Genomic DNA, 20,380 nt, shown 5'->3' on the forward strand with positions numbered 1-20,380 from the left:
CACATGCCCCTGCTAACTATGAGCTCTGAAGCGAGATTTATTCTCGCTTCAGAGTCTCTTTAACCCATCTCAGTGTTAATTGAAGGCTTACATCACTGTGTAAACTCTTCAATTACCTTCTGGTCATAGTGTCCTTATTTTATCCAACGCTCTTGGTTATTTTCTGAAATAAGCTGATTATTGTAGCTGGCACTGCGCAATTCTTGCAGCTAGGCAAAGGCACCCAGACTAGGTAAAAATAAAAAAATGGACATATATTTTTTTTTCTTCAAACTCCGCTATCCCCAACGGGTTATATCCTGATTATCTTAAGGCATAGGCCTCATATATCGGGTACTGTTTGCATCATTGTTTGAGGAAAAAAGAGAAAACGATATAACACAGTACCATTAAAAATTAGTGAGTGATTAAACCGCACCTCCCCTTATACCACCACCCCTCTCCCCATACAACCCCATACACCCAATATTCATAGTCCAACCATACTTCACATTCATACCCCAAGTAGGCTAGGTTATGTTAGGTCAAAGTGGTCCCTTGTACCATTTTATCTCGTCCCCTATTACTTATCCCCACTAGTACTGAGGAGTTTGTAATGGGTTCTCCGGTTATCATCTTCTATTTCCAGTCCTTTATCCTTTAAATATATATAGACGTCTAGGTGGTTCCCCCATTATCATGTCCGCACAGGTTGCCTTCTGCCATCAGTATTTCAGCTAATTGCCAGTCTCCCTCCTCCCTAGCCCGTACTTGATGGTCCCGCCTATATGACCGCAAGGGGGGAGTAACTCCTTAGGTTACCCCAGATTTCTCTTATAAATTCATATTGGTTTGGTGTAATTTCTGATGTTGAGGTATTTGAACTTTCGTATAAGTTTTCCATTACCCTAAACCATTCTAAAAAAGGAGGCGGCCCGGACTCTTCCATTTCTTAGCTATTATTTTCCGGATATATAGGGTACCCACTGTTATCAAAAAAGTGCCTTCCTTAGTCTACTCCTGTTCTGTTATACCAAAAATCACATTAATTATGGATAGATTAAAGTTGGTGTGTACCCGTTGTTTACCAAATTCTATAAATTCATTCCACAGGGGAGTGACAGTCACTCCCCTGTGCAATTATTTCTTTTTTTTAAAGAAACTGGGTTTAGATATATTTTTGGGCACTATTTTTTATATTTAAGTGTTACAACCCCATTTAAAATCACTGCATGAAGTACCCCAAGGGCAGGAGGTTGACCCAACTACTGTAGTCGACTATGAACCCTTGTTAATTGCTGTAATAGGCTCTATTTCCTCTACAATATTACCAGTTTTGGTATGAATCTAACAGTCATAACATGGGTAATGGATGCGTGGTGCAGAAATCAGCAGCATGCAATCCATTTTTTTTGCATCACACTGCATTCAAAAATTCACATTCATTGGTTTAATCTTAATGCAAAAATATCACATTGCTAATTTGTACTTGGTGGCCTGTTTCCACAATATACAGATCTGAAATATTTCCTCGCATGGGAGTTGTGCAGGGAAACGCTGCCTGTAATATGGCTTGCCATCAAGATCACACTTCGGTTTGAATCTGGACGGCATGCTGCAGATTTATGTTGCATGCAGCCGAATCCATAGCCATGCATGGGTTAGCAATTCGGGCTGCGGCTACACAGCAGAACCGAAGCCGCAGCCAAAACGGAAATGGCCGCGGTTCCCAGTGGAAATAAGCTCTAATACTACAGATGTTGCAACCGCAAAAAAATAGGACTATACCATCCACCTTAATTAACCCTATAGCTACAGTGACCAGATTTTTTTCTGGGACAGGACAGTGGGGGTGTGTGGAGAAAAAAACAAAAAAACAAAATGGGCATGGCCATGACATGAGCAAAGCTAACTGTAATGGTGCAACTCTGAGGCAGTGGGACAGAATTTCCTTTCAGAACACAGAAAGGGCCTGTGTCCACTAGCGCGGAAACCGGGCTGAATCCGCAGAGTTTACCCGCAGGCAAATTGCTAGTGGAAACGCTGCCATAGGAAATAATGGCGCCGCCGGTCGAATTGCTTGCCCTAGCGATTCGGCCGTCATCGCCCTCAGTTTTTGCGCGGGAGACAGCGAATCCCATAGCCGCGTCTCGCATCCACGCGTGGTGGCTAGTGGAAACTGGCCCTAAGGCAAATCAGGCCATATGTACTTAACTTTGTATTCCGAGTTATGTCCTAGGAGATTTCATATTCTCAATATTAACTTTTAAGCATTTTACAATTGAAAAAGTACATAAAAACTGGTAACAAGTACTAGAAATTGTATTTTTTTGAGTATTTTATTGCTTGCTTGTTAGTAGTTTAAAGGACATTTTATGACAAAGTGTGAAAATATCGCCTAGGAGAAAACTCAGGAGAAAATGTGAATTGCATATGGACCGTGACTCTAAAGGTAATTAGACAATATTCCCCAAACACATAAGATGATGTGGTGAAATGGGAGATTCTAATGAATTCTGAAGTTGAGATCCACATTCTTGGAAGAGATGAAAAAGCATCCTCTTTACGATATCTACGCGCATTACAAAGATTTTCCCAGAAATTGGGTTTAGGTTTTTAAAGTTTTTACATCCTGCTCCCTAAACATGATGAAAATGTTGTATTTGTCCACCCACCAAATGATTTATTATTGCTATGGCTGTAAGGAGGTGTCCTTTTTAATAATTTGACATGTTCAGAAAATCACAGCTGTCTGAAGACATGAAATGGATTATTATTATTATTATTATTATTATTAAAATACAGTGTATATAATTTTTTATTTTTTTAATTTTTTTGTAAAAATGTTAACTGCATGGTAATAGCACATGTAGCAGTGATCTGTCCTACAAGTTTTCTGCAAGAAAGTAAGAGTTCCACTTTACAATGAACAAATATTTTATCACGTTTTTTAAAAGTATAAACTAGTGATGTCAGGGCATTATCTGTTCTTAGCTGTACTTCAGGCAGTATTCCAAACACTGGTAAAAAGTATTCTCTATTTTGCTTTCTTTATACACTTACACTATATAATGGCTATTCAGCTCTTACCTAAAGAAAATGTACTAAAAATACAGCAAGCAAAAATAATAGCAACCGTTTATTTTCATTTTGAACGTTCTAAGCTTTTTGAGTTTGGAAAAGGTGTCATATGGTTTAAGGTGGCAAAAGACAAAGTGCCTCCTGTATTGATTAGGTTGTTTTTTCTTCCTCTTCCAGCACTATACTTAGTTTCTCCTTTGCCTAATGCTAAGGCAGAGCAGCGTTCTGCCCAGAGCCTTCCCCGAGGCACCCAGTGGGATCTTCCCCACACAACTACCTTCCATGCCACCCGCTGGGAAAAAATTCTGGGGAGAACACTGCAGAGAATTTAAAATGGACAATGGTTACCTCTAGAAGAGGAGTAGCACTCGTATGCAGCAGAACACCTATAAATGCATGTGATCAGTTTTGATCAGGTGACAGATTTGGAATGTTCTGACTTACTGTGATCACTTCCTGCATACATAGGAAACCTAAGCAACACTTAATTGTGGCCTGCAGATCAAAGACATATAATTCTATCACCTGATCAAACTGCTCAAATTAGTCTCTGTGTGCTCTGCTACACATAACTTTATAGAGGAGTTGAACATTTTCTGTAGATCTTTTGTAAATGCCCTAGAACAGGGAGTAGCTAGGGGTACAGCTGGCTCCAAATGTTGTGCTTTTCTCCAGTTTTGTTGTTGAGGGAGCTGTCTGCCAATGGTTTTTACTAGCTTCTGACTTCCATATCCCTTTGTCCACCTCAGTCCTATAAGATATCTTTGTGTAGAAAAAGTTAGTTGACTCGGGATCCAACCTTTGTCACTTTCTATATCACACTTGTCTATTTTTCTTGGCAAGATCGGTCAAGTGTGGTGTAGCTTGGGATTTTACAAGTCATTTTTTTTTCACTTTGGCTGCCAGAGGCTCTATTCATTGTAATACATGATTTTAATCTTTCTTCAATATGCACTCATTAAGCATTTAATTATGAACGCTGCTGATACTGGATAAAGCCTTTCTCGCCCTGCAGAACATGCACCGTTCTTTGGGAGGATTCCACGAGAAAATGAAATAATACTTAGATTCTGGTCTATGTTGACATGATTGCTGCACGCAATTTCTACAGACTTCTCCGCTACACATTTTTTGCTGCAATGCTCCTGTTCTACCACATCCCAAACTGCCACCACTCAGATTAGTCTAGCCATTGTCTCCGACCTCCTTCATCAATACAGCAGCCACCGATCTCCCATATTTTTTTTTTTTTTGGGGGGGGGGGGGGGGGGGCTAGTTTTCCAAACAGTTCTGATAAAACGATAAAGACCCTTATATATGGCAGACTAGCTGTTACAAAAGTACTTAGACCAGTTTGTATGGCACCAGCAATCATGCCATGGACAAAACCACGGAAAGCATCATTTTTTTCCCTATTGTGTTATTTGTTGTAAACATCCAGTGAAGCTCCTGACCTGCATGATTTTGTATATAACACTGTTACCACTGATGAGTGAATAAGCAGATGTACTGTTTTTATAGAATGTATATTTGCCCTGGATTTATGTTCAGGGTCCACTAATGACAAGTGCTTCCCTAACATTTCTCTTAACTGGTGCATTCAATGCTTCAGTGTTCTCTAAGGCCGGTTTCACATTAGCAACCTGCGTTTGCATTACGGTGCGATCAGATGATCGCATCTCACCGCAATACTAAAAAGAAGCCTCCCACATTGCTGCACGGTAATGTCAATTTTGGCACCAAAGTATGTTAGGCTCTCTAGTTATCACTTTCTGTGGCCACAATACTGAATGCAAGGTAGTTTAAAAAAAAAAATATGCGTCCGTGCATGTGCACCAGAACGCAAATGCAAAATGTTTAAAATATCTGCAGCAGCATTGATTTACATGGCTTCTGGTCAAAGCACATCACTGCAGAAGTTGCCCATAAGCTGATGCACTCGCGTCAAATGCGATACTTCTGGTGCAACGCATCAGGTATGGAATGTCCCATAGATTTAATTGCTTCAGCATTAACCTGCGGAAAAATGGGTAACGCAGCACAATGAAAACTCGTTAGTGTGAAAGGGGCCTTAGGCCTGGGACCCACTAACAACGCTTTTCTGAGCGCTTGTGATTTGAAAAGCTCTTGCTAATGTAATGCTATGGGTGTGATCCCACTTGAGCGATGTGATTTTATAATGATTACCCATAGCATTGCATTAACATGAACGTTACAAATCACAAGCGTTAAAAGTGCTGCTAGTGTGTTCCAGACCTTGGGGTTTATTCACAAAATGTGGTGCTGTCAGTAATGATGCACCACACATTGCACTTGATTCACTAAACCGTGATAACGCAAATATCACACCTTATCAAAGATAACACTCCTTATCAAAGTAGCACAGCGAAGGCTACGAACTTATGCCCGCTAATTGGCAATGGCACTTGTCCTGCTCTGAGCCACTGCGGATAAGTAGTGCTCGCTATGCTACTCTGATAAGGCGTGTTAACTTTGATAAGGTGTGATATCTTTGATAAGTACAGAGAGCTTTGCATTGTAATGCATATGGCAACATTTTATCGCACGGCACATGCAATTTACCATTGTGAGTGTAGTGTTGCCTCCTTGTCCACATCATGTCCCTGGGTGTTGGGAAAAGTGTGCGTGAAATCGCATTTGTGCACATGTGTAGTATGAATGAGCCCTATATGTATCCGTGTGTTGATAAATGTAAACCATTAAACTTTCCACACATCATGGTCCGCTTCCTTTTACAAATGTACCCTTTTTATTTTCTTTAGGGGGCGCAAGATATGAATTGACTGTCCCACTGCACGGGCGAAAAAATGATGCTGCGATTTTGGCCTCCATGTTCTGGATAAAAACTTGCCCTGCTACGGTCCATAATCTCTACGGTTAGTGCTGCCTTTGTTTATTCTTATCTGCAGAGATGTCTACCTTAATACTTTACAGCTACATTTGGAGAGCTGCTATGATACACTAAGAATCAATAAACTACCTGTTTAATAATGTATGTGTTGTTTTCATCAGTGTAGAATATTAATCTTTGGAAAAATGTCTTTATTGATTTCTAATGGGAGTGTGTGTCTTGTCTTCATTGGTGCTTTTTCGCCAGTTTAGATTGTGGTGGTCATACTTTTAGAATATATTAGCAGATATCTTGCCAAAATACACACCATGCAATTTTAACTTCTTTCCTTTAAGATCCTTCTTCCGATTCTGAAAATGATCAGATCAGGGAAAAAATATACAGCCTACCGATTGCAAGTGACCGATCTCAAGCTCAAAATCGATCTTTCTTAATGGGAAGCAGATCAAACATGCTGAAAATTAGGACTGAACGATTTTCGGTTTAAAAACAAAAATCGCGATCAAAGCAATGACGATCTTGGGATCGTCAAAGCGTCGATTTGTGACGGTTTTCGCCGCTGCCGCATGGTCTGCTCTGCTTCCCTCACCCCTCCTCCGCTTGCGGCCCCCTTCTCCAGTAAGTTCCTGTTACAGTCGGGCTCACTGCACTGCGCGGTGAGCCGCAGGGAAGAGGCGGCAAGTGTTCGGGGCCTGTACCAGGAAGTGTGACATCCCTTCCTGGCGGCCACCGTTACTAGGCAACACTCGTTTCCTCTTCCCTGCGGCTCACCGCACAGCGTGCAATGCGGTGAGCCCGGCTGTAATGAGAACTTACTGGAGAAGGGGGCGTGAGCAGAGGAGGGGGAAGGGAGAGGAGCAGGTAAATTTAGAGGCGAGGGGGATCTGGAGGCTGCAGCACATACACACTGCCTAACCTATAGTGTGCACATACACACTGCCTAACCTATACTTTGCACCTATACACTGCCTAACCTGTCCTGGGGCACCTATACACTGCCTAACCTGTCCTGGGGCACCTATACACTGCCTGACCTGTCCTGTGGCACCTATACGGTGCCTAACCTGTCCTGTGGCACCTATACACTGCCTAACCTGTCCTGTGGCACCTATACACTGCCTAACCTGTCCTGGGGCACCTATACACTGCCTGACCTGTCCTGGGGCACCTATACACTGCCTGACCTGTCCTGTGGCACCTATACGGTGCCTAACCTGTCCTGTGGCACCTATAGCTGGCTAAACTATACTGGGGGCACCTATATGTGGCTACCTATATTGGGGAAACTCATACTCTCCATCAGTGTGCTGATTCATCGTTGTGTATTGAAAATCGGGAATCGAATCGAAATCGCAATTTCTGACAGAAATCGTGCAATTCATTTTCCTAAAATCCTTCAGGCCTACTGGAAATGTCTATCGAAATAGTGGTTATCATTTGTGTGTATGTCCTTTAGATATTTTCGCAAACAATATCCAATCGTAAATCTGATCGTAATTTGAAATCGCATACGTGTGTATGCCACTTAGTTTCCCTGAAAATAAGCCCTAGCTGCAATTTTGAACTTGCTTGAAATATAAGTCCTACCCCAAAAATAAGCCCTAGCAAAAGTTAAAGAAGAGGAGGAGGCAGCCAGCAAGTGGTAACACATTGGTGCAGTGTCAGCCAGGCACCGGTCCTGTCATCCCAGCATACAGCAAGGTTATCGGCTGTGTGCAGTGATGACAGGGCAGGTGTCTGATCAGTACAGTAGCATAACTTCATCCAGGAACAGCACAGTACAAAGTAGTAGAAAATGTTCTGCTGAGAGACACTTCCTGATAGAAATATGACATCCCCTGAAAATAAGCCCTAGCACATCTTTTGGAGCAAAAATGAATATAAGACACTGTCTTTTTTTTTTTTGGAGAAACACGGTAGCTGTCTTCTATAGCCTGCCTTTACTTTTGATTCTTGAGTTCCCTTTTAGGTAGCTTAGCTCCTAGTAAGTAGTTTTTCTTTGTATAAAAAAAAAGTTTGAAATGTTCAGCATATATACAATCTTTTACAGTAAGTATATTCATATGGTCATATAGTAGTCATTACAATGTGTGGATAAAAATGTGAGTAACTGCACACCCACATGAGGGTGAGAGGTTAACACTGGAGGTGTCCAATACAGCACATCAAGTTCACTAAAACCTATCCTTAGCATGCGCACAGAGGAGGATCAGGTAGCTCACAAAGCTATACATTAGTGAATATATCAACATGAATAAGGCAGGCAGCAGAGAAAATGAGCTTTGCATTGTTTAGGGCAGTGTAATGTTGTATAGCATAACTAACATAGCCACACATCTCTGATTTTCATCTATCCTTCCACCTATCCCAGATGAGATCCAATTGTTTTTGTCTGTTCCTATGAATTTATATCAATTTGCTATAGACCAGGGTTGCATCAATTCTTTTGTGCCACAGAGGCAACTTGGGGGGAGAAGGTGACTGTGACTGCCACTTCCTGTCTTGCAGCGAATAGCGTCTCCATCATTAAAGCTTTAGTACTGGAGTGCAATCCAACATTGGACGTTACACCTAACAGGTACATAACAGGGGATAAGGTAGTGGGACAGCTAATTTTATCACGCAAATCCTTTCAACACAGGGCAGTCCCACAGCAAGTGCATGAAGGAAGGCTTATGTAGCTGACACTTAGGGCAGTCAGCATTTGCATTAGGATCATATTTAATAATGCAAAAGGGAGTGAGATACATTTGATGTAAAATAAATGCATTAAGCTGAAGCCAGGGAATCTTTCTCATTGCCTAACTGTACGCCAGCCGTGGTTGCTAAGAGAGGTAGCTGTGCGTCCTACAGCCCCATATTCTATCAGCAAATTATATAGGTTCCCAATAAAATGTTAAGATGGGCCAGCCTGAGTGAGCTCCACTGCATATAAAGCGAAGAGTTCCAGTGTGGATTGCTGAAACTGCACATGGGAGAGCTGTGACCATATTTAATGTGGGGATGAGTCAGGGAAGTTAGAAAGGAGTGAGGGAAACCATTTTACCATGTTAATATTTGTCCTAAAAAGATTATACCAGTACATGTCCAGAAAGGAGGGTCAGGAACAGACATTAACTTGGGGAGAGAACGGTTAAACCTTGATACTGTTGTATCATTTTAGGCATTTTTTTTCCTAACCAGCAGAGCCTGTGTTAGGATAATGAACAGGAGCTTTTGAGCAACTAAATATGTAAACCCTTATACTGCAGTTATATATTTTTGCACTCGACAGGCAGTATAGGAGAAGTATGGTGTGGACAGAGACATAGGAGGAGGCGTAGCCTTTTATGCTTTAACCACTTTACCCCCGCCCGTACGAATTTCTCCGTCCCTTTTTCCATCCTTTAACCCCCAGGGACGGAGAAATCCGTACTTTCCGCGTTCCCGACGCTGTCCGCGCTCCCGCTCGTAAACACGCCGCCCGCCGCTAGTAAACACGCCGCCGCCCGCTCGCCCGGAGATCAATGAACGGGAAAATCCATTCCCGTTCGTTGATCTAAGCCCCACAATGATCCGCTGCTCTCCTATGGGCAGCGCGATCATTGTGAGAAAAAACTCACGTGTCCAGCCTCCTTATACTTCCTCCAAGCTTCCGGAAGGAAGCTTGGAGGTCGCATTAAAACAAAAAGTTACTGTGGCCATCTTGTGGCCAAATAGTAAACTACACCCTACACAATTTTTCACATACAAATGATTTTTACACAAAAAAATTAACTCATTACCTCCCACACTCCCCTTTTTTTTTTTTTTTTTTGTAATTTAAAAAAAATGCAAAAATTTACAATTAAAAAAAATACATAAATAGTTACCTTAGGGACTGAACTTTTTAAATATTTATGTCAAGAGGGTATAACACTGTTACTTTATAAACTATGGGCTTGTAATTAGGGATGGACGCAAAACTGAAAAAAATGCACCTTTATTTCCAAATAAAATATTGGCGCCAAACATTGTGATAGGGACATAATTTAAATGGTTTTATAACCGGGACAAAAGGGCAAATTTCATGGGTTTTAATTACAGTAGCATGCATTATTTAAAAACTATAATGGCCGAAAACTGAAAAATAATTATTTTTTCCCCACATTTTTCCATTAAAACACATTTAGAAAAAAATAATTCTTGGCATAATGTCCCACCTAAAGAAAGCCTAATTGGTGGCGGAAAAAACAAGATATAGTTCATTTCATTGCGATAAGTAATGATAAAGTTATAGACGAATGAATGGAAGGAGCGCTGAAAGGTGAAAATTGCTCTGGTGCTCAGGGGGTAAAACCCCTCAGTGGTGAAGTGGTTAAAATAACATTTTGCTGAATTGGTATGCCTTAAAAAATGTGCCCTGATAACTTAATTAATAATAATTATTATTATTATTGTTTAGGTAAATACTGTATATACAAATGTATTTTAGCTGTTAAGCTATTCATGTATTTTAGGTGCTTCTTTTCCATTGATCCTGCAATTGCTGCATTATATCAAGCATTTTCCCTTTTCTAGCCATGTCTTTCTTCTTGTGTATTTGGTTCGTTTGATAAATGAATAAATTATTAATTTTGTCTTTTTTAGGGATGTGGATGGCAGTAATGATTTTTACTGTACATTTCTATTTGTATAGATGGATATGTTTCACTGGGGTTAGTTTTGACCTCAATATTGCCTACACGCTAATTACATGTTCAATACACACAAGGACACAGGCAAAAGCAGCGCTTTCACACTCTGAACATTGCCCAGATTTTTCTTCTACTGTATTTTCACATTGATGCTACAATAAATCTTTTTGAATGTTCGTGTCCTTGACTTCACTTTGAAATGCATTGTAATGGAAGTTCCCTTCAAGCAGTGTTGCTACACGAAGGAAATTGAAATGTTGATGAATAGTACCGGCTTCAAAGCTCTGTAGAATGGGCCATAATCCAGAAGCCTACCCCCTCTGATATGTATGAGTGCATCATTTAGCCACTCTTCCTCCCTGTCAGCGTTGTCTGAAACAAAGGCTGATATTGTGGTCAGGGATGTTGTTGTGTATTCAGAGAAAGGTTTGGATATTTCAGTCCTCATTCCCTGGTGTGTTTAGCTGCAGATGAAATCAGATTTCTCCCTAGTGGTTTATAGTAGGGAGCTGTCAGGAAACCATGCCAACTGCTAAGCACAGTGTATAGCATTGCTGCGCGTATATTGCTGGAGTTTTGAGTAAAGCTCTCCGTACTCCATTCTGATGATGCTGTACAGCAGAGAGAAGATCACATTGCAGCTATCTTATCTCTGGAGGTTTTGATCCAACTTAATATAAACCATTTTGTTAAAGTGCTAGTTCATTCTCACAGACTTTTTGGTGTTGGAAAACGCTATAAAGGACTAGGCCATTACTCACAAATTACGTTTTTTTTTTTTTTTATATAGCTGTTCCATAGAAATTTAGTTTTAGTTGTGTGACCCATTGATCCCTCAAAGCAGTGATCTGCAAACTTGGCTCTCCAGCTGTTAAGGAACTAAAAGTCCTACAGTGCATTTGCCTTTAGGAATCATGACTGTGGCTGTCAGACTCCTGCAATGCATTGTGGGACTTGTGGTTCCTTAACAGCTGGACAGCCAAATTTGCAGATCACTGCCTTAAAGCATGGAGTTGGCAACAAAGTGGGTGTTCCTCGGCTACTGATTAGCACTTCCTGTCCAGCTCTTTCCTCTGCTGCGGAGTGATTAACTCTTTCTGGCCAGCATTGCAACTCAGCAAATTCATATTCTGCATCTGAGCTGTAACTACAGAGCTGACCACAAAGTGATATTTTCCCAGGACGTCTTTCAGGACAGCACTCACTCTTGAGACTTGTCTCACCTCCCCACAACTGGACAGTAAGCTAAAAGATAAAATATTTGCATAGCAGATACGGGGAGAACTTACAAATGCCTTGCAGATAGTGCCCTGGCTGGGATTCAAACCAGGGACCCAGCGCTGCAAAGAGAGTGCTTGCCACCACGCCACCGTACTGCCTGCATTGAATCTTCCTCACTGACAGTTTGGTGCTTTGTTTTAGTTTCTCATACAAGAGAAAAACATTTTTTTTTTTTTATTCCTCCCGGCATTTGTTTTGTTACACACTACCAATCTTCACCTTTCAACTGCCCTGATGTTTTGGCACTTAACTCATAGTACACAGACATACTTATTGTGCATAGCAATAAGCATTTAATGATTATAGCGCTATTGTCACCTATGGCAATCATTCTGTGTCATGTCTTACTTAAAGTACAATGCTAATATTGTCTTTACTGACATTACATAAATGAGGTTATGCAATTAATGATTGGGAGCAGCAGTATGCTTGTGTTCATCAGACAGCAGGTTGACAGATTTATTTAAAGTTGTTCCAGCAAAGGAGGTGTGTGATGATCCTTTTTTTTTTTTTACACTGGATCTGTGCAGATATCTGACTGAAACCTGATGCTGTTATGTGGTGCATTGAATGTTCCTTTTCTGATCGATTATTGTGTGGGTTGTTAAGCCACTTGTATGGTCACCTGTAGCAGATCTACAGTCGCCCAATAATTTCGATCCTTCATCTAAAATGAGCACACTGCATTTCTTGTAGCAAAAAACATGTACTGTAGGTTGCAAAAGTAGTTTTTTTAAATTGAAACTAAAAAATTTCTTTTTTCCTTGGCTTTGGTGACATGATAATGCCTCCAGGAATCTGCTAATTTAAATGTGTAGTAGGAGAGAAGTTCAGCATTAACAGATAGTGAAATGATCCCTCGCATGCAAGTGATTCGTCGGTTTTCTATTGTGCTTCACTTCAGGGAATGCTGCATGGCTAGGTCTGCAATAAATGTGACATGACATAATGCAACATTTTTCACTATGGAAACGAGGCTGGCAGCCTTCATAGTCTTACTGCTTTAGGTGTCCTTTAAAGGGAACCTAAACTGTACAGAATAAAGAGTTTCACTTTCTTGGGGCTTCTACCAGCCCCCCGCAGCTGTCCTGTTCCCGCTCCGATCCTCAACGATCCTCTGTTCCCCCACTGCTGCTTAATTTACATTTTGCCAACAGATGAGTTGGCGGTCCACTGTGCCTGTGTGGCCCTGGCCGCGTGCATGCTCGAATACGTTCATGTCGGCGACCGCGTCCTGCGCAGGTGCAGTAAGAGAAAACCCTCGTACTGATCAGTTGGCAGAATCAAAACTAAGCAGCAGCGGGGGAACGGAGAATCGTTGAGGACCGGCGTCGGCACAGGACTGCTGCAGGGGGGCTGGTAGAAAATACCGGATAAGTGAGAATATTTACTAAGCTTTTTTTTATTCTTTTTTTTTTCTCTCCCCAAATATTTTACTATAGGAATATTGTCATAAAATATTAGTAATTTGACAGATCTTCTACTACTGGCAATCTCTGGTGCTATTTGTATTGGGTGCCTTTTTTTTTTTTTTTTTTTTTTTAGGTATACCACTAAGAATACTTCCGATTTATTCCATCAGGCTTGATATAGTTTAAATTAAGTCTGAAGTGAAATCTAAAACAAACAGCTACTCACTCACCTAAGGAGAGGGAAGGCTCTGGGTCCTATAGAGCCTTCACGTTCTCCTCACGTTGTCCCCGTTCCCCCGCAGACTTCTCGGTTTGAATCTCCTGCCGCAGATCAGCAGCTCTGTACTGCGCATGCGAAAGAGGGCGTGTGCGTAGTAAGGAACAGCAAGGCTTCGGGAGTCCAAGTGCTTCCAAATACTGCCGAAGCCATGTAGAAAAGAGCAGTCTACGACTGTGGATTACGAACACACAGGGAGGAATTCCCATGATAGAGATATTTTAAACTCTGATATAGTAAACCTCTGGCTATACTGTAGTAAACTCCGGTAACGACCATGGGCCTATATGCATGTACAATGTACTGTATGACTGATTCTGAGATGGTAAACCACTGGCAAAGTCCCTTGAAGTTCACTTTAAAGGTGTGTGTGTGTGTGTGTGTGTGTGTGTGTGTGTGTGTGTGTGTGTGTATATCTCTCACACGAATTGCTTCCTGTATTTTTGTGTACAATATTTGTTCTGTACAGTCTACACTGTGTGTGTAGTTTAAAGAAACATTTTAAAATTTAAAAAACCGCCAAGCAATATATTTTTGTTTTCCCAGAACGTCTCAGGACAGCAACCCTGAGACTTGTCTCCATCCAAACTACACTGGACAGGAACTAGATAAAAAAAGATTTGCATAATTGGTTAGGCAGGCAGAACATATATAAACCCCTCATGCTCTTACCCCCTCAGTTGTCTTCCTGTCCACAGGACGCTAGATGTCGGGGAGGGCTGGCCACCCATGCTAGATTGCAGGAGCCGCGGCTTGGATGATCCCCTGGGCTGCGCACGCTAGTTTGAGTGCGTGGGATCATGCTGCTCGCACAGCCTTTCCTGGGATGGTCTGAGCGGAGGAAGCGGAAGCGGATCGGAGGCTCAGAAAGTCCCGCCCCCAAGTCACGTGACCGGCGCCGCACGTGACCCAGCGCCGGAAGCAGGAAGTTCCTGGCATCGGCGTGCGCTCCACTGAAGCGAGGCTGCAGGGAGGGAGTGAGAAGGCGGCTGACTCCGCAAACCAGCAGCTGTACAAGCGCTTCTGGGTGCTGTTTTTTCGCCAAGGTAGGCAGTCCTTGTATGAGGGGGGGGGGGGGGGGGCGGGCGAAATTTTGTGAGCTATTTAAAAGCTCGGCTATAGTCACATATGGTTGTTGGTGACTATGGAGGCTGCCACTGGATCTTCCTCCCAGGGCTCTGTGGAGTCAAGCTCCGTTCCCTCTCTGGTATGTGCAATGTGTTATTTGCTTCATATCTGATAGAGAGGTTTGTTTGGCGTTTCTTCAGGCTAATGGCTGGTATTTTGTTTGTATTTCAGCCTAAACCGGATAAATCAGACTCTAGATCTGAATCCAGATCCGGATCAAGACATGAGAAAGCTGATAAAATAGATAAGCCTGAAAAGCCTGACAAATCTTTACCTCAGTCATAATCATCACATAAGTCAAGGAAATGTGCTGTTTGTGGCAATACCTTATCATCCTCATCTAAGGTGTTGTGTCAGGAGTGTACAAAGAAGATAGTTAGAGACGAAACTCCCTCTATGATGAAAGAACTTAAAGGTTGGATAAGATCTGAGATCTCATCTGCGGTGCAGACAATTAAAGCGCCTGAGATTTCCTCTAAATCAGATCCTATTTCAGATCCCCCACCTATTACAGAAAGACCGGGTCCATCTGGGCCGGCCCCTGTAGAGGATATTACTTTGAAAAGGAGAGAGGAGGATTCAGCTGAGTCAGACATGTCAGAGGGGGAGTTGGAAATTTCCTCATTGGAGGATATTCCATCAGAGACTGAAAAATCGACAGATAAATCTGTTAAGAATCAAAAGTTTGCTTTTTCAACTGACTTTATGAAAGAGCTGTTAGAAGCGATGCACCAGGCTATGGGTATTACAATTGAACGGAAAACTCTATCTCCCCTCGACCAGATGTATGAAACCCTTTCTGACCCTCAGATTGCTTTTATACCTGTACATAGTAGTCTTAAGGGGCTTATCAAAAAAGAATGGGATAATCCTGATAATAGAGCTTTTTGGCCAAAAGCATTAAATAAGAGATATCCTTATAGTCCGGAAGACCAGAAATGTTGGGGGACAGCACCTAAGTTAGACCCATCCCTGTCGAAAGTTTCCAGAAGGTCAGATCTTCAATTTGAAGATTTTGGGAGTTTAAAAGACCCAATCGATAAGAAAATGGATAATATCTTAAGAAGGGCCTGGGAGGCAGCATCCTTGAATTTTAAACCGTCAATCGCCTCCACTGCAGTAGCAAGGTCTTTAAAGTTATGGTTGTTAGAGGTACAATCCCAGATTGCCTCTGGAATCCCCAGAGAAGAAATATTGAATTTTTTCCCAAAAATTTTGCATGCAACTAATTACTTATCTGATGCAGCAGATGACTCAGTGAGACTCACAGCGAGGACCACCGCCTTGGTTAACTCAGCCAGGAGAGGAATCTGGGTGAAGACCTGGCAGGGAGACACATCATCTAAATCGAAATTATGTAGTATTCCTTGTGAAGGAAACTTGCTATTTGGATCCAAATTGGAGGAGACATTAGAAAGATCGGCTGACAGGAAAAAGAATTTTCCGTACAAGAGGAAAACTTTCCGCCCTAATCGTTCCTTTCGTGCCACGGACAAATCGGAACAGACGATTAAGGGTTCCCAGAGAAGAAAGTGGATCCCTAATAAAACTCAGCGATCAAGACATAACCCCCCTATGCTTCCTCCGGACAACAACCAAAGCAATGACGCCAGGATTCCAGTGGGGGGCAGGCTAGCCCACTATTACGAACAATGGCACACAGTCTTCAAAAACAGGTGGCTATTGGACATTATCTTAGAGGGATACAAGATAGAGTTTATAGCCCCAGCACCATCCCAGTTCTTTATCACCCCCCCTCCAAGTGCGTCAGCTCAGGCCAAGGCTCTCCAACTAGAAGTGTCGTCCTTACTGGAAAAGAGGGTCATCAGGAAAGTACCAAGGTGTCAAGAGAGACGAGGGTTTTACTCTCCTGTATTCCTCATCAAGAAACCTGAGGGAAGTTACAGATTCATTCTGAACCTCAAAAGACTGAACAAAGTAGTGAGATACAGAAAATTCCGGATGGACAACATCCGTTCAGTGGTAAACCTCCTACAGGAAGCCTGCTACTTGACGTCATTGGATCTCAAAGATGCCTATCTTCACTTACCCATTCATCTAGAATCTCAACAGTTCCTGAGGTTCGCAGTGGTGTTACAGGGAGAGGTAAGGCACTTTCAGTTTGTTGCTTTACCCTTTGGTTTATCATCTGCTCCATGGCTTTTTACTAAGGTCATGGCGGAAGTATTAGCAGGCCTTAGGCTTCAGTCTATCCAGATCATGTCATATTTAGATGACCTGCTTATTTGGGGCCCTTCAGTGGATGTTGTGAATGACCAAATGAATATCACTATAAACTTCCTTCAATCCCTGGGGTGGTTAATTAATTGGGAAAAGTCAGCCCTAACTCCCCGCCAAAAGATGGAATTTTTGGGGTTTGAGATCTGTACAGTCAGCAAAAGACTTTTTTTGCCTAGTAGAAAATCAACAATGTTGTTAAAGTCTGTTCTCTCTTTTCAGAACCTGAAGTTAATATCTCTGAGGAAGGCTATGGCACTATTGGGGACAATAACATCTTCCTTCCCGGCAGTACAGTGGGGTCAGCTTCACTCCAGAGTTCTACAGTCCTGGATTCTATCCAAATGGGACAAACGCATCTCCTCTCTGGACAAAAGACTCTTAGTCCCATGGAGCGTAAAACAATCCTTACTCTGGTGGATCGAGCCTCAAAATCGCCTGAAAGGGAATCTTTGGGAATTCCCCACACAGTGTGTCATAACAACAGATGCGAGTTCTTGGGGATGGGGAGCTCACCTCGATTCTCACACAGCCCAGGGACAGTGGTCGAACAGATCTCGTCTTCGGTCCTCAAACAGCAGAGTTACAGGCAGTTTGGGAATCTCTACAAGTATTCAGTACTCAGATTCTACAGGCACATGTCACGATCCGCACAGACAACAGTACTGTGGTTGCTTACATAAATCATCAAGGAGGCACAAGGAGCAGATCGCTGCTACATCAATCATCAAGGATGCTACATTGGGCGGAACAGAATGTGCAGTCTTTGAAAGCTGTTCATCTAAAAGGAACCTTAAATTGCCTAGCGGATTTCCTGAGCAGAAAGAGGCTTTCACAGGACGAGTGGAGCCTCAACGACCGAGTGTTTCAACAACTTACAGACCGGTGGGAGGTGCCTCAGGTGGATCTGTTCGCCAGGAGAACCAATGCGAAGTGCCGTCTGTTTTGCTCCCTGTGTCCCGAAGACAAGCCCTGGGCCCTGGATGCATTCTCAATCAATTGGGGTCACCAGACTATGTACAGGTTTCCCCCTATCCATTTGATATCGAAAGTGATCAGCAAGATTTATCGAGACAGAGCTTAGGGAATTCTAGTGGTCCCATACTGGCCCAAGAGACCGTGGTTTGCACTGTTGCAGAGGTTAGCTTCAGAACATCTAATCCTTCCAGACCACTCGGATCTATTAGTCCAGGGGCCAGCAGTTCACCCCAACTTGAACCTCCTTCATCTTTCTGCCTGGAGCCTGAGTGGCGATTACTAAAGGGGAAAGGCTTCTCTAACAAACTTTCAGAGACTCTTATACAAAGCAGAAAAAAGGTTACACGTCAGATCTATTATAAGGCATGGAGAGTTTATAGTTCCTGGTGTGACGCCAACGCCAGAGAGCTGGCACAATCAAATGCTGTTTTGGAGTTTCTTCAAAGTGGATTTCAGAAGGGTTTAAGCATCAGTACCCTGAAAGTGCAGGTGTCAGCTTTGAGTGTCTTCCTGGACAGAAGGCTGGCGGAAGAGGAATATGTCATAAGATTTTTTAAAGCTTTGAAAAGACTTCGTCCTGCTGTTCAGAATAGAGTACCGCCTTGGGACTTAAACACAGTACTGCAAGGGTTATGTGATCCTCAGTTTGAGCCTCTATAAGAAAGTTCAGATAAACATTTGTCACTCAAGACAGCATTTCTCTTGGCGATAACATCAGCCAGAAGAGTGGGAGAACTACAGGCATTATCCATCCTAGAGCCTTACTGTATTGTATCAGATGACAGAATCACACTGAAGTTGGATCCAGCTTTTTTGCCTAAGGTGGTATCAAAATTCCACAGATCGCAGGAGATATTCCTTCCCTCTTTTTGCAATAATCCAGCAAACCAAAAGGAGGAAAGACTGCATCATCTGGATGTCAGAAGATGTGTTATGGAGTACATGCAACGCACCAGTTCATGGAGACTTTCGAACGCCCTCTTGGTACTATTTGCAGGAAAGTTCAGAGGTAAACAGGCTTCTTAAAGCAACTATAGCCAGATGGATAAAACAGGCTATTAATCTCGCTTATACCAAACAAGGAAAGCAACTTTCAGCTAAAGTGAAAGCTCACTCAACCAGAGCAGTATCAACTTCATGGGCAGAGAGGGCAGGAGCATCGGTTGAGCAAATCTGCAAGGCAGCCACCTGGTCAAGTCACAACACATTCGTGAAACACTATAGGCCTAATGTCTTATCTAGTGCCGATTTAAGTTTCGGCAGAAAAGTGTTACAGGCTGTAGTCCCTCCCTAATGGTTATCTTGTATATCATCTCAGGGTTGCTGTCCTGAGACGTTCTGGGAAAGACAAAAATTACTTACGGTAATGTCTTTTCCAGAAGTCGGAAGGACAGCACCCTTTACTACCCACCGCTGTTTCTATTAAAATTTATTTTGAAGCATCATTATGTGTGGAGTCTTTTTTTACCAACTGAGGGGGTAAGAGCATGAGGGGTTTATATATGTTCTGCCTGCCTAACCAATTATGCAAATCTTTTTTTATCTAGTTCCTGTCCAGTGTAGTTTGGATGGAGACAAGTCTCAGGGTTGCTGTCCTTCCGACTTCTGGAAAAGACATTACCGTAAGTAATTTTTGTCTTTTTGTAGGTGTGGGATTGCTGTGTAAATACGGGTTTACAAGTTACTAGGAGGACACAGGAGAAGCAAATAGTCACTGTGTACTTTGGACTAGCTGGGCATACTTTTAATGAGGAGAAATGTACGTGATTTTTCTTTCTGGAGATGAACCCAGCAGATCTTTAAGGAGTAAAATAAAAAAACAAGTTATGCTACATTTCCCTTTTTTCTAATGTGACCAGTTCAAGCAGTGAGATTGGAAAAGCCAGAAGCTTCCCTCTACTAAGGTAAGTATATCACTTTTTTTTTCTTTTTTGTTAGCTCACAGGTTTGCTTAGGGTCCTTTTACATCGCTGTGCTGTAGTAGCCATGTGATCTACAACCATCGCATCGCAGCCGAAAACTCGCACGCCCTTTATAGCTGCAGTGCGACTAAAAAAAGAAAAAATTAACAAGCGACCTCCGGTACACTTCCAGGAGTTGCAGGGCTATGCACCACAGCTTGTGCATTACTTCTGCGGCGCATGGAGCACTTCCATTGCATTGCATCACACCGCAAAGCAGTGTGTCATGTCTCATAGACTTTAATGGCCACTGTGATGAGAGAGTGACGTGTAAAAGGGGGCCTCAAGCTTCTCCTCTCAAGGGCTAATTCGTATGCATGTAAAGAAACGTTTTTTTTTTTCTCTAAGAGTAGTTGTGCATAAAATTTTAAAATGTTAAAATTTTCATTTTTTTTTTTTTTTTTTACTTCCTCACTTTCAGCTAGCCTGAAGTAATCCTTCATTATCGCCCGTTATTTCACCTTGGCATGCTTGGTGTACACAGTGAGAGAGCATGTGTCCTATGGAGTTCCCACTCC

At 42.3% G+C, this 20,380-nt stretch overlaps 1 protein-coding gene across 5 annotated transcripts in view; it reads left to right on the forward strand.

Annotated features, from left to right (window-relative positions):
- The window catches only part of WDFY3 (WD repeat and FYVE domain containing 3), a 352,404-nt gene that overhangs the window by 66,465 nt on the left and 265,559 nt on the right, over nt 1-20,380 (forward strand). For all 5 annotated transcript variants that reach the window (XM_068233510.1, XM_068233509.1, XM_068233512.1 and 2 more), the window contains one exon: nt 5,844-5,957. The gene's annotated coding sequence lies outside the window, so the exon portion shown is untranslated. The remainder of the gene's footprint in view (nt 1-5,843; nt 5,958-20,380) is intronic.

Source organism: Hyperolius riggenbachi, chromosome 1 (genome assembly GCF_040937935.1).
Source record: "Hyperolius riggenbachi isolate aHypRig1 chromosome 1, aHypRig1.pri, whole genome shotgun sequence".
Taxonomy (NCBI): Eukaryota; Metazoa; Chordata; class Amphibia; order Anura; family Hyperoliidae; genus Hyperolius; species Hyperolius riggenbachi.